Here is a 12,558-nt window from a genome sequence, read left to right as displayed (position 1 = left end):
AACAACTATCATTCACTCCGTGTGTGTGTGTGTGTGTGTGTGCGTCAGAAATTTATTAACAACTCGAAAATCGCCAACAATGGTTCCGTTATATGCATGCGCGCCGTGCTACTTTATTATAAAATAATCGCGTGCGCGCGAGGGGGGTAATTGAAAAGTAGCGATCTGTGTGCTCCTTTTTTTTTCTTCCTATAGTCACACCGTTACCCACAGCAGCAGCAGGAATAGTCGCGCGACACACGATAAGGTGGTCGGCCTCGACTTGAGCTGTAGATATTCTTTTTTCCCAGAAGCGCTGCTGCTGCTGCTGCCACCGCCGCCGCCGCTGGTACAGGTGGATTATGCAACTCGGCTCATACATGTACGCGCAACCGATGCGCGCTATAAACTTCGAGATATGCACGTGTGTGCGCGCGTAATATATATACGAAGAGAGTTTCGAACTTTTTGTAAAATATGCTTACATGATAATTTTTTCAAGTAATAGTTACACATTCGTAGATGTTTAATTGACTGATTGAAATCAATCAGAATTCTCGACCGAGTATAAAATAAGGGCTGCAATTTAGCAAAACTACGCAACGTACGAGTTCGATGCGCGCGGAGCTCTTCAGAATTATGTAACGGCGCTTTCACCAAGTGTTCTTTCGCTCGGCGAGCAGAGCGCGCGCACTGCAACGAACGATTAATCTTGCGAGGTTTTAATATATATAGTATACTTTTATTCGCGGTTCACACACTCGAGTATCACCGTTCGTACATACATAACACGCCCTCTGCATCGCATACATATTAAAACCACTGCTGCGTCGTTTGAGGAACAAAGAGGTAGATTCACGTATACGCACAGAGTTGTTTTTTCGTTCGTCCGATTCAAGCGAGCGTCACTTTGGCCACGCAGCTTTTTCGTTAGTAAAAAATCACTTCTCGCGGTACAGCGCGCGAGTGTTGCGTATGTCACATTGTGCACGCTTGTAAGGCGTCCACACGCACGGATCCTGATTTATAAATTCAAATTATTTTTTGCCCGTGAACGCTTTTTTAACGGGTCAATCATTTTTGAATTGTGCTTTTTTCGTAAAAAAATCCCGCGATCTCGCAGTTATATTTCTAAATTGAACAATTACGATTCCGATCAGATTACATTCATCAAATGTAGGTGATCGGATGAGAGATACTAAAGAAAAATGACAATCGTTATGCAATATACATTCTATTGCGATTGTTGTGCGAAGGTCGAGCGGCTGTGACGGACCTCAGTCGCCTTTTACTCTGTAAAGCGAGAGCGAGAAAGATTGTTTGGTGATGATCGACGCCGTCGCTTTAATGATCGCCACGCATAATTTTCTTTGCCGCTCGTATTTGGTTTCCAGATAGGTATACTGACTGAGTACGCTATCGGCCTTGCCACCGATCTAAATTTATTTTTCGATAGTTTAGATAACATCAAAAATCAGGATCTGGATAGACCCTTAATGTGCGCGAGCGTTAACGTAAGCATATAAATAGGATGACCTCAGGATATCTGGTTCGAGTATATGAGCGCGTCCAGCATAAGTCGGCCACCCCGCGCGATTACGGCATTTTTGGCCGAAAGTGTCGTATGTTTAGCTCGCTCGGAAACGTTTATCAAGGGTCAGAAAAAAAATCCAAATCCATGGATCGATAGATTTTTTCCTCCTCTTTCTAGTGGTGTAACTCAAAAAATTCTTAAAAATTGATTTTGAGGTTAAAACTTGACTTGAATGTTTAAGTCGATTTATCCAAAAAATGTATCCTCCGATTTCAATTTAAACTGCACCAATCGAAAGAGGAGGTAAAAATCTATCGAGAACCATGTTTTCCAGGATGGAGAAATGATAAGAACTATTAAAGATATCGAGATGAATAGCGCGGGACGGCGCGCGCGGACCTCTTTTCCTGCCTATGTCTTTTCGACTCGCTAAAAAAATGCTGGAAAAATAATTTAAACACGTAAATCGATAGATTTTTTCCTCTTCTTTCGATTGGTAATGTTAATTTTGAGGTCAAAATTGAAATACTAGAAGAAATATTGACTTAAAAATTCAAGTCAAGTTTTGACTATGAAAAAAATTTTTGGGAATTTTTTCAATAACACCATCAGAAAGAGGAGAAAAAAATCTATCGATTTACGTGTTAACATTATTTTTCCAGCCCTTTTTAAGCGATTACGAGGGAGTCGAAAAGACAAAGACACGGCGCCGCGTGTGTGCCGCCGCTGGCGCACGGAAAACAGGTCCGCGCGCGCCGTCCCGCGCTATTCATCTCGATATCTTTAATAGTTCTTATCATTTCTCCATCCTGGAAAACATCGTTTTCAATAGATTTTTGCCTCCTCTTTCGATTGGTGCGGTTTAAATTGCAATCGGAGGATACATTTTTTGGGAAAATGGACTTGAACATTCAAGTCGAGTTTTAACCTCAAAATCAATTTTTAAGAATTTTTTGAGTTACACCACTAGAAAGAGGAGGAAAAAATCTATCGATCCATGGATTTGGATTTTTTTTCTGACCCTTGGTAAACGTTCCCGAGCGAGCTAAACATACGACACTTTCGGCCAAAAATGCCGTAATCGCGCGGGGTGGCCGACTTATGCTGGACGCGCTCATATACAAAGCGGCGATAGATAGTTGGAATGTTAGAACAGTTCGGACTATCGACGACTTGGAAAAAATAGTTGTACGCAAGGTTAAAATTTAATCCTGTTATCGTAATTGCTGTAATTGAGAAGCTGCGATCGGTGGGCCTCTCCGCAATGTGATTGATTTAATGGATCGATTCAAATAGCCATCGAGATCTAAAGTGAGTACAAGGCTTATTTTTCATAAAAGCAAAGATGAATGTTCGCTCAAGCGAAATCGCACAAAGACTCGGAATGATAATTAATAACCAGATCGGGCGGAAATAAAATTAACCTCAGAGATAATTTATCATTTAGGACCTGCGCTGCTCGAAAAAACCACGATAAGCTTGAAGCGCGAGCGGCCAAAAATGATTTGTCCCCGCGATACATCGCTAATGACGACCTGTTACCGTTTAAAAGAAAGAACCCGAAGAACAATGAAATAACCGAGTAGCAAGTATCTCCGCAAATGACTTGACCTTCTTCTTTACAAAAACAAAAAAAATGAAGAGCGTCTGTTGGATGAATCGCTTCATTATAATTTATCGAGAGAAAAAAATCAATTTGGCAGACTACTGAAGGCTTTGCTCGTGATATTCGATCGTTTCTTTTCTTCTGCAAATGTAAAAGCGCTATATAGTATGTACGTGTACATTCGTCAAAAGTGAGGCAAAAGACTTCGGACTTTGCTCATGTGTGTGTGTGTGTATGTGTGTGTGTGTTTATAACGTGCACGCCTGAGCGGCTGATGCTACAAACCTACCGCTATATACTGTACCACTGGTACTCGAACTCGTGTGTAATATACTACTACATAACAGTATATTCCATAGGGAATTGCGGCGTAGGTGCACACGAGCTTATATGCCGCTGTAACGTGCCGAGGCTCTCGTCGGTGAGAAAACTTCTTTGCAGCGCGCGGCGCATCCACGTGTCTGTGTGTACGTGCAGCTTGCTGCAGTGCACACACACACATGCACACATGTATAAGATGGTAGCCCGAGCTCGGTCATAACGGTCACTGTTGCCGCTGCAGCTTTTTCTCGGGGCTTCCGATCGCGTCCCATAACATACACACATATAGAGAGAGAGAGAGACTCGAGCGTAGTGGTGGCGTTGGCTACTTTTAATTCGTTCGACGTCATTTATTTCTTGACGCGCGTGAGCTCCGTTTGTACACACACATATGTTTATATATACGCACAGGCTAAATCCCTCTCGGCGCGTCCCGTAATAAAGTTAAATGTAAAAAAAGTCGCCTGCTCGCGCGAGATCGGACACGTTCACCTTTCCATTTATAATGGATGACTTTTGGGCTTAATTGTGCTTATATGCACCGACGCGCTCGTGTCCACGTGCTTTTTTCTCTCGACACGACGTAATCGGACTACCCGATCGGACTCGACCGAGTTACAACGTGATTATTACTTTTACCCCTTGTACGCGCCAGTGTATTTATATATGGCATTGAACTGACTTTTTTGGAGATTTAATTTTGCGACTCGAGCCTACGAATTCTCGTGGGCTCAACTTGTCAACGACATTGTCATCTTTATTCTCCGGTAATGTTAATTATTTTTACAAGATCTGCACGTCGGAGGAGACTGTTTTAGGATACAGAAATTGGCATTTTTTTGTCATAACAGCAGAGCGAGGCAATGTCTCGAAGGAGACTCGAAAAAGCTCGGAGAACAACTTTTCACAATTTGTATTTTTAACACATTGCGTGGCCACGAGCTGTAAGCTATAAGGCATCATAAAAGAGTTGCATTACACTACAGCTCACTTACGCAATCGTATATGTATTTTCGGATTCTACGAGTTAACTCGCCGGCGAATGCTTAGGTGTTGCTTCTTTGACGATGTTATTTCGCGAAATCGTAACACTACTTATGGGTTACTTCTTTTGCGCAATGCCTATTTGCGTATAGCTACACTTGTCTTTTTTTGTTCAATCGCACGAGTGACTCGCGTGCAATGTTCCACATACTTGTTCATCGTAATAAGAAAGCTCATAAAACGGAGAGTATCGCGCGTGTTTTCACGAATTTCGCGCACTTTTTCGATTGCCCGTTGAATTATCCTTCGTGGCCGACGATACCGTGGCACGTTGTCGTGTAAAATTCAAATAGTCCATATACGAGCGCGTGTATGTCAGTCGCCCTTATCGCTCACGAGTAATCGAAATTAGCATAATTTGAGCGTCGAGCATAACGAAGCGAGCGCAATGCTTTATTTTCTCAGCGCAGTTCATACTCGTATAAACGCGCGCGGCGCAGACAAGCCAAAGCCGCCACCAAGCACACAGGTCGGCGATGGCGGTATTTAGATACGACTCGACTTGGCCTCGGTATCCTACACACCTTTTTTCGCGCCTCGAGTAGTAGCAGCCACCTAAAGATCGAGTAGCTAGCTACGATATTTTATTACATGCAGAACATATATCTTTCGTGTGTGTCTGCAGTAGAGACTCTTCTCTCTCTCTCTTAGAGCTCCCTCTTCTCGCGGTTATTTGACGCGTTGCGAGCCGCGCGTTTTCACGCGAGACTACGTTTTGCACTTTTATAAAGGTACACACGTACCGCGCATATTATATGCGCATTTTCTAATGCCGCAGCAGAAGCAGTGGCAGCTCGAGAGCGTAATTTTCAAGCGGCGCGCGTTACATCGAATTTTGCAGAATTTTGCGCTACTGCATACATAAATTGCGCGGCTGCGAATTAACTTCTGAGTAATGCGATGATTACGGAAATGATTTTCTACATAATACATATACAATTTATATTAATATTTTATAATGATTCTCGATCTTATTTTTCTTTCTTTTTTTCTCTGTTACAGGTCGGTTTCCATATTACACATTATATACATATCCATCGGCGGTTTATTTTCAATTTGACCACCTCGTCGCGCTGCGTGTAAGTACAAAACAGGAAATATTATGTGATTACGCGCGCGCGCTGCGTATGGCGTGTAGCTCTACGTGCCACCATGGCGTACCGAAGTAACCGCGAGCGCAAAAATGAAATGAAATCCATGCGACATATGTGTGTGCGCGCGCGCGATGATGCGATGCTTTTTTTTTAATCGCGCGATGTTTGCGTGATAGCTACTTTAGAAATATACGAAGAAAAGAGCAAAATAGCCGCCACCGCTGCCGTGGCGCGATCGATCTGTTTCACGTCGCACCGATAGCTGCGTTATATGTGTGCCTTCAAAGGCCGGATATTCATAGACTCTCGTAACGTTTATGCGCACTCGTATATACGATCCTCGCTTGGCTATTTTTTTCTTTCCTTCCTCACCTGCCTTCGAAAGAAGATCGCAACTCCAGTGCGTTTACGTAGTTTTTTTCATAATAACAGACGATTTCTCGCTACTCACACCGTGCACTCTGCGAGGTGCGCTCGCGCGATTACGTATTACTCAATTTTCACGCAAGCCTCCACGAAATAAGCCTAATTGTATACAATTTTTGTTGTCGATTCCGCATAAAATAACCTTTTTTTGTACTTTAATTTATTAGTCGCTTACTGTGACTCACGCGCGGTCAATAACATTATCGAATCAACTGCCAACTTTTTAAAGGCAAATTACAAAAAGTCGATTTTCCTTTACTTTTTAATGGATAGTTTTACCGAAGGTTTACCTGTGGCTGCATCGAGAGATGCAGTTATTTATTGCTGAAATTCAATGGCGTGCGAACGACGTGGTATTCTGGGATTCCGCGGACTGCGGTATGCAAGGCGCTAGCTCTCGCTGGGGTGATTTTACTTTTCAGTCTCATTATTTAATTGCCGCACGGAGATTGAACGGTAGCCGATGATTAAAACGTTCGCGAATGTTATATCGACGGGTTACGTCTTACACAAGACTCTCGGTGCTAAACAACCTTTTCTCACACACAGAGAAACGGGCGCAAAAAAGAGCTCATAAGCTGGCATCCATCCTTGCGAATTGCGTTGCGTGCTCTCGCTTTATCGAATTTTGCTTTTAATCACGGAGTGTGTATAATCGGTAATTCTCCTGCATTTCGGAGATATGCATGCGTAGACCTACATATTCTTACGAAACGACTCCATCATCGCTGATATGTAATGCCATGAATCACGTGTAAATGCGGGTAGAAAAATTCCTCGAGAAGAGAGCCTATGATCATTGCGCAATTGCTAATGGGACCCTACTCGACGTCTCTCTTTCCTTCTTTCTTTCCAGGCACGTATCTCTCGCTGCGATGTTTTACCGGTATCGTAATCCTTCGACATCGAGTGGGCGCGAGCCGCATTGACTTTCGCTTGTCTACATTTGTATTAACTGCAGCTACTACCTGTGTATGTGGCTGTATATATAAAAAGGTGAACAAATGATCGATCGTAGGCTCTGCCGTCGCATGCCCGCGTGAACTCCCCCCTACGTAATCATTGTGGCTCGTCCAAGGTTTTTCCTCGATTAATTTCGCATCGTCGAGTTTCAATTATGTTTGATCGGTGCGAAGCTAGTTGTTGATGTTTCTTACCTTACGATTTATTTTTTGTACTTCATGAAATTCGGTATGGTATTTTGCTTTCACCAAGTTCAATTTTCGTGGCTTTGCGCGGGAATTCGCACTTTTGATAAATTATCCTCCCATTATCAATTGCATAAGCTTTTTTGTCATAAAAGTAAAAAGGTTGTCATTTACTCTTTAAACAATGCGTAAGTAAAAAAAGAGCTTCCGATGTCACTCCAAATCAAGGTGATATACTCGTGACATTCTCGCTCTATTCAAGGAACTCGCATACAATACAATAGATTCAACTGTGGGCGCTTAGGAAAATTGCGAGAGAAGCCACTCCTTTTGTGTCTTTTGATTTTCGTATGACTCGACGTCGTGTACATTTAAGCTATTACAAGGATTACGTGACTGTTCGCTAGTCGAATCGTTGAGATACTCTAGAGAGGTTGATTATTTACATTTTTAAAGAAAGAAAGATAATGGTCTAAAGAAAAATTTTTGGTGAAAATGATATATAAATTATTAAAAACATCACAGCAAATACGCCAAGTCCTTGTAAGATTTTTATAGATTCCAATGAATGATAAAAAGTAACCGTAAGATCTTTTGCAACTGGCTCGCGTTGTACGTGCGAATATCGTTCAGATTTTTTCGCTTGATTTTAGAATACTTCTGGGCATTGATCGTCGAAGAAATATGTTTTTGTTACGTTTGCCATTATGTACATCGTACACACATGCACGTACAGACACGCCAGTATGCGATTTTCGTCGTAAAAGAGAGCCCCGAGCTCTCGAGCTATAGCTCGAGCAAAACAAGAAGGAAGTAAATAATATGAATGGCAAACGGAAAAGGCTTTTCTTTATTACAGCGTAGCATTTATATTTCTCGAATGGCTTCGTTCAGGTACGTATATATAAACGGTAGCAACTGTGTACGTCATACGCGTTTATTCAACGTACTCGGGGACGGCATTATGCGTAGGAAATATATGTCGCGCCTTTTGAAACGAGCTGAATTACAACTCGCGCGCGTATACCTGCAGGCGCTTTTTTATGTAAAGTAGCTGCTCTCTTTGGTGGCAATGACCTTCCTCCGTCGTGATTGAGTCACGTGTCAATGTGCGTTGATTATTAGTTGCTTCCGCGATGGCTTTCATCGATCACGTTTTACGCACTAATTATCATTCGTTTATGTGCCACATAGGTTTTTTCGGCAAATTCGCAGCGTGGAAAAAAATGACTCCGCGAAAAGAGCACGTAGTGCTGCAGCGCGCGAGAGAGCATGTTGAAAATAAAAACCCGTTTCGCGTCGGTTTACTGTTTCACCTTTTTTAAATGCACGTCGCAGCGATCTCTTTAAATTTCACTTTCAGTCAAAGACTCACTGGCCGCCGCGCGCGATCGTATTATATACATCTTACGCAGCTCGGGCGCGCGCAGTGTCAGCTTCGAGCCGGGGCAGGGAGTTTTAAAAAATTTCGCAAAGCCAACGGCCATGTCGTTCCTTTTTCATACTGTCACCTTATTGTGTATGCCTGCACCGAAACGCTGTATACTTTCTTACATACACGCGCATAACAGACCTTTCAAAATGAAGAAGGTTCATCAATTATTATGCGCGGGCGCGCGAGAGTCGAGACTGCACCTAACTGCGGCAGTCGCGCGCGTAATTGAGGGCTTTGTGTACGCGCGCGAGGATTTTACTCGAAAGAAAAAAAAGTATATAAAATAAGGAACGAAAAAAAAAAACGCGAAAAATTATAAACGCGACGGTGTCCGCTTTCTTTGACCTTTTTCATGCGTTCGTACGCGCAAAATGCGTAGCTAAATCCTGCTGCACGAGTCACAAGGTCACGAGCGATAAATTTGATTTCTTGCCGATACTCGATAGTTTATTATGCGCGTCGTTATGTTATATCCACGCCGTATAGGTCAAAGAAGGGAAGGGCAAAGTATGAAGAAAATATTACTACAAGACTCTCGCGAGCGAGCATTAAAAGTTATGCACACTTGTGTCGCAATTTAATCACGCCGAGATGGATTAATTGGTTGTATATTAGAAAAATATGAAAGACCGAGAGCAGAAAGAGAGAATGCGACGCGCTCACCTCTGCAAGTACAATGCGTGTGTATGTGTGTGTTGTGTGTGTGTGTGTGTGTGCATACGGGCGCACATGCGAGGCGTTTTATTAAGGACGACGCAAGTATATATGCGTACATGCGTATAGAACTTTGGCCTTGCCACGCCTTTTGCTTCGTGTAAAATGATACTTATGAACGGCGATCGTGCCGGAGCTCGTGTGCAATGTATAAAGTCACGCTCGCCGAGCGATTCTGAAAAGTTATAGCTCATCGCGCGCGCCTGCACGCATGTTTAGCAAGAAAATGTTTGTCTTTCTCTCGCTCGTAATGGACGCCTATGTGTGTACACCAATTTCGAGCTTTGCAACAACGACGAATGAATCACCACGTCCCCTTGCCCAGTGCGATTTTGATTGAAAAATATCGCATTGTTTTAACAACATCGAGCGCGCGAGTATACAGCTGCAGTCCGGCAATGTTGCTAAACTTTTTCTTTTCCCCTGCGCTTGGTCGATGACCAATGAACCATAAATAATAAATACACCAGTGCAAATATTAATAATAGCGTTGACGTGTCGCGTTGATTTGCACAGAGCTCCGTGAACGTGCACACTCGTGCGCGCCTTGCGGCTCGACTATGTATCGTGCATAAGGACTTTAGCAAAACTAACGTCGAAGCATGGCATCGATCAAAATTATTTATCGCAGCAACGACATGTACGTACGAATGTATTGCTTAAGCTACTTTATACACCGTCTACGAGAGAAAAAATAAAAGTAAAAAAAAAAAATTGGTGATTTGCTTTTGAACGTTCGTTCACTTTCGATGAATTAATATTACATCGCTCGATTCATAGACGGTATCTTCTATGTCATTTGCCTGCGAAGCTCCGGGCGCGAGAAGCTTCTTCTCTATAGTTTTGGCGACTCTTGTGTGTATATATGTATAATGTATATCGAGTTGGAAAACTTGGCAGGCAGCACAATCGATCGCATATTACATCGGTCGTTCGCGCCTCGTAACAAATATAGCCCTCTGCCGAGCGAGAAAGCGAGAGAGACTTGGACCCGGCTAGGCGCTCTTTTTGGCTTCTCTCTCTCTCTCTTACTCTGGTGCGTGTGGCGCATCCGATCCGCATTCCCGATTACTGGCCGAGCATTTTTGCACTTGCGTCATCGTGGTGCAAGCGGCAAAAACCAAAGCCCAGAGAGACATTAGACGAGCAGCGCGAACTCGATCGAGGACGCCTTTTCGATATTATTTTCAAGGGATTGATTAAATCATGCCACGCCTCGATTCGTTGACGATAATTTTATTTTTATTCTTGTCCGCTTCTTTTTTTTTTTTTTTTTTAATTTATTCATGAGATAATATTTCATCCCTACCGGTAAAGTGACGTATAACATGAATTAATTAACATAAGTATACGAGATGCCGACGAGCTGCAACTTTACGGCGCTTCTATAAAAATATACGACTTTAGAGTCAAATTCATGTGGTGAAAAAAATACAAGTAGTTTGCGCAATTGACTTAATGCTAACGCTCGTAGCGAAATATATAACACGAAAATTTATGGCTAATCGAAGAGTTCGAAGAAAAAAAATCTTTTAATCCAACTTACCACCTGCGATTCACATTTACGAGCCTAAATATAACTTGGCACTGGTTATATATTAGCGTGAAGTACTCGCGTTGCTTTTTAATCTATGAGATTATGATTTCAAGATTTGCTTTTTTGCATAATGTATTGCCGATTAAACTAATGAAATTCATAAAAGTGCTGACAGCATCAAAACAACATTAAGTGTCCTCTTTCTTTCTCTTCAAAAGTTTACGACGATAGCTTATAAAGAGGAATTTACTAATTTTCTTTTTCTAAAATTTTCTCGTTACCAAATCTCGATAAAAAGGCTTGAAATTAGTCAACAAATAAATTCTTAACCTTTCAACCGATCGCCTCTTTTTTTTCTATTTCTCTCACCTCTATCTCTCCGGCCACTGTTAAAAATAATCGAAAAACAACGATTCAAACTCTATTTTCACTTTCTCGAGGTGATTATAAAAGTCCCTGAGTCAGTGCAGCAATAATTACATTACATAAAGGGCTGGGCCCGCTAATCGAAAGAAAAACGAAAGAAGGCCCATTTTCATGAGCAGTTATTCAAATATATTGAAGAACATAAGTTCTTGATTAGATAAAATATAATAATATAATACGAATAAGACTATCGAGCAGCCTATACTTATTGAAAATCATTTCGTGCAGCGGATGTATATCTGCACGCAGTAGATCAAAGACGACATTAGAAATGGGCTCGAAGGTGATTTTTCTGGGCAGCAGGCGCAGCAGAATGAGAGAGAGAGTAATTATAATGAGAAACTCGCTTTCGGTACGTTTCAGATTGCAGTTTATACTTTCCTCTCTCTCTCTCTCTCTCCGGTGCTACTGCATATGTATTTTCACCGTACAGCCCGGCTACGAAGTACGTTAACTCTCCGCGTGCTGCGGTGGCGGTGTCTGTTTATGTATATATTATAATTATTTACCATGCCAATCTCTTTCCCTCTCTCTCGCTCTTTCTTACTCGGGCATTTTAAGGAAAAATATTTTTCCGCCTCGAGAAAATGCGCCGTTTCCTATACACGAACCTCGACCGTACGCACGCGTGTCTGCGCGCGGTGTACACGTGTTGCGTATACTTCATTTGCTCGTACACAGCGAGAAAGCTACTGTCGAGCTGCGACTGTCGCTACATACACGACTGTTTTTTCAAGATTCTCACGTGAGCGATTCGTGCTCTCTATGGCTCCATTGTTTGTCAATGTGCCTCTAGTCGATCTCCGACAAATCGGTATTAAAACGGGAATAGAGCGGCAAAAATCTATTCCTTTTATTTTTTGATAAAAGCGAAGTAAAAGAAGAGGGAAAAAATTCGGCATCTCTCGCGTGCGTGGCTAGCTTGATTTATATACACTCTCTCGGTTATATGTGCGTGCGCGTAGTGCACTCGCGGAGCTCGCGTAGTAAAAGCTACGGACAGGAGCAGCCGGTTGTTGTTGCCATTTCGTCTTTTTTTTCCTTCTCGTTTCTTCGCAATGTTATACGCGCGCGCACTTATCCTCCCATTCTTCTATAAATACTTTTGTGCGGAACAAACGTTGTTGTTGTTGTTGTTGTTGCTGCTGCTGTTGAACATTGTGTAAGAGCGCATAGCGCGCGCCATTTCCGTGGTAAGGACGATTACACGGAGAGCGCGTGAACCACGCCTCGAGTACTGCGCGCGCCCGCGTGTTTCCTCGTTCCAGTCGAGATTTTAACTATCCACTCGCGC

At 42.5% G+C, this 12,558-nt stretch overlaps 1 protein-coding gene across 9 annotated transcripts in view; it reads left to right on the top strand.

Moving 5' to 3' along the window:
* The window catches only part of LOC106650567, a 101,827-nt gene that overhangs the window by 24,845 nt on the left and 64,424 nt on the right, over positions 1–12,558 (top strand). For 6 of the 9 annotated variants that reach the window (XM_014368654.2, XM_023461718.1, XM_023461721.1 and 3 more), the window contains exon 2: positions 5,487–5,563. The exons of the other annotated variants lie outside the window; for them this stretch is intronic. The gene's annotated coding sequence lies outside the window, so the exon portion shown is untranslated. The remainder of the gene's footprint in view (positions 1–5,486; positions 5,564–12,558) is intronic. 9 annotated transcript variants of the gene reach the window in all.

This window comes from Trichogramma pretiosum, unplaced genomic scaffold (genome assembly GCF_000599845.2).
Source record: "Trichogramma pretiosum strain Unisexual culture from Peru unplaced genomic scaffold, Tpre_2.0 scaffold4, whole genome shotgun sequence".
Lineage (NCBI taxonomy): Eukaryota > Metazoa > Arthropoda > Insecta > Hymenoptera > Trichogrammatidae > Trichogramma > Trichogramma pretiosum.
Note: the sequence above shows the minus strand (reverse complement) of the source record. Positions and strands in the feature narration are given on the sequence as shown.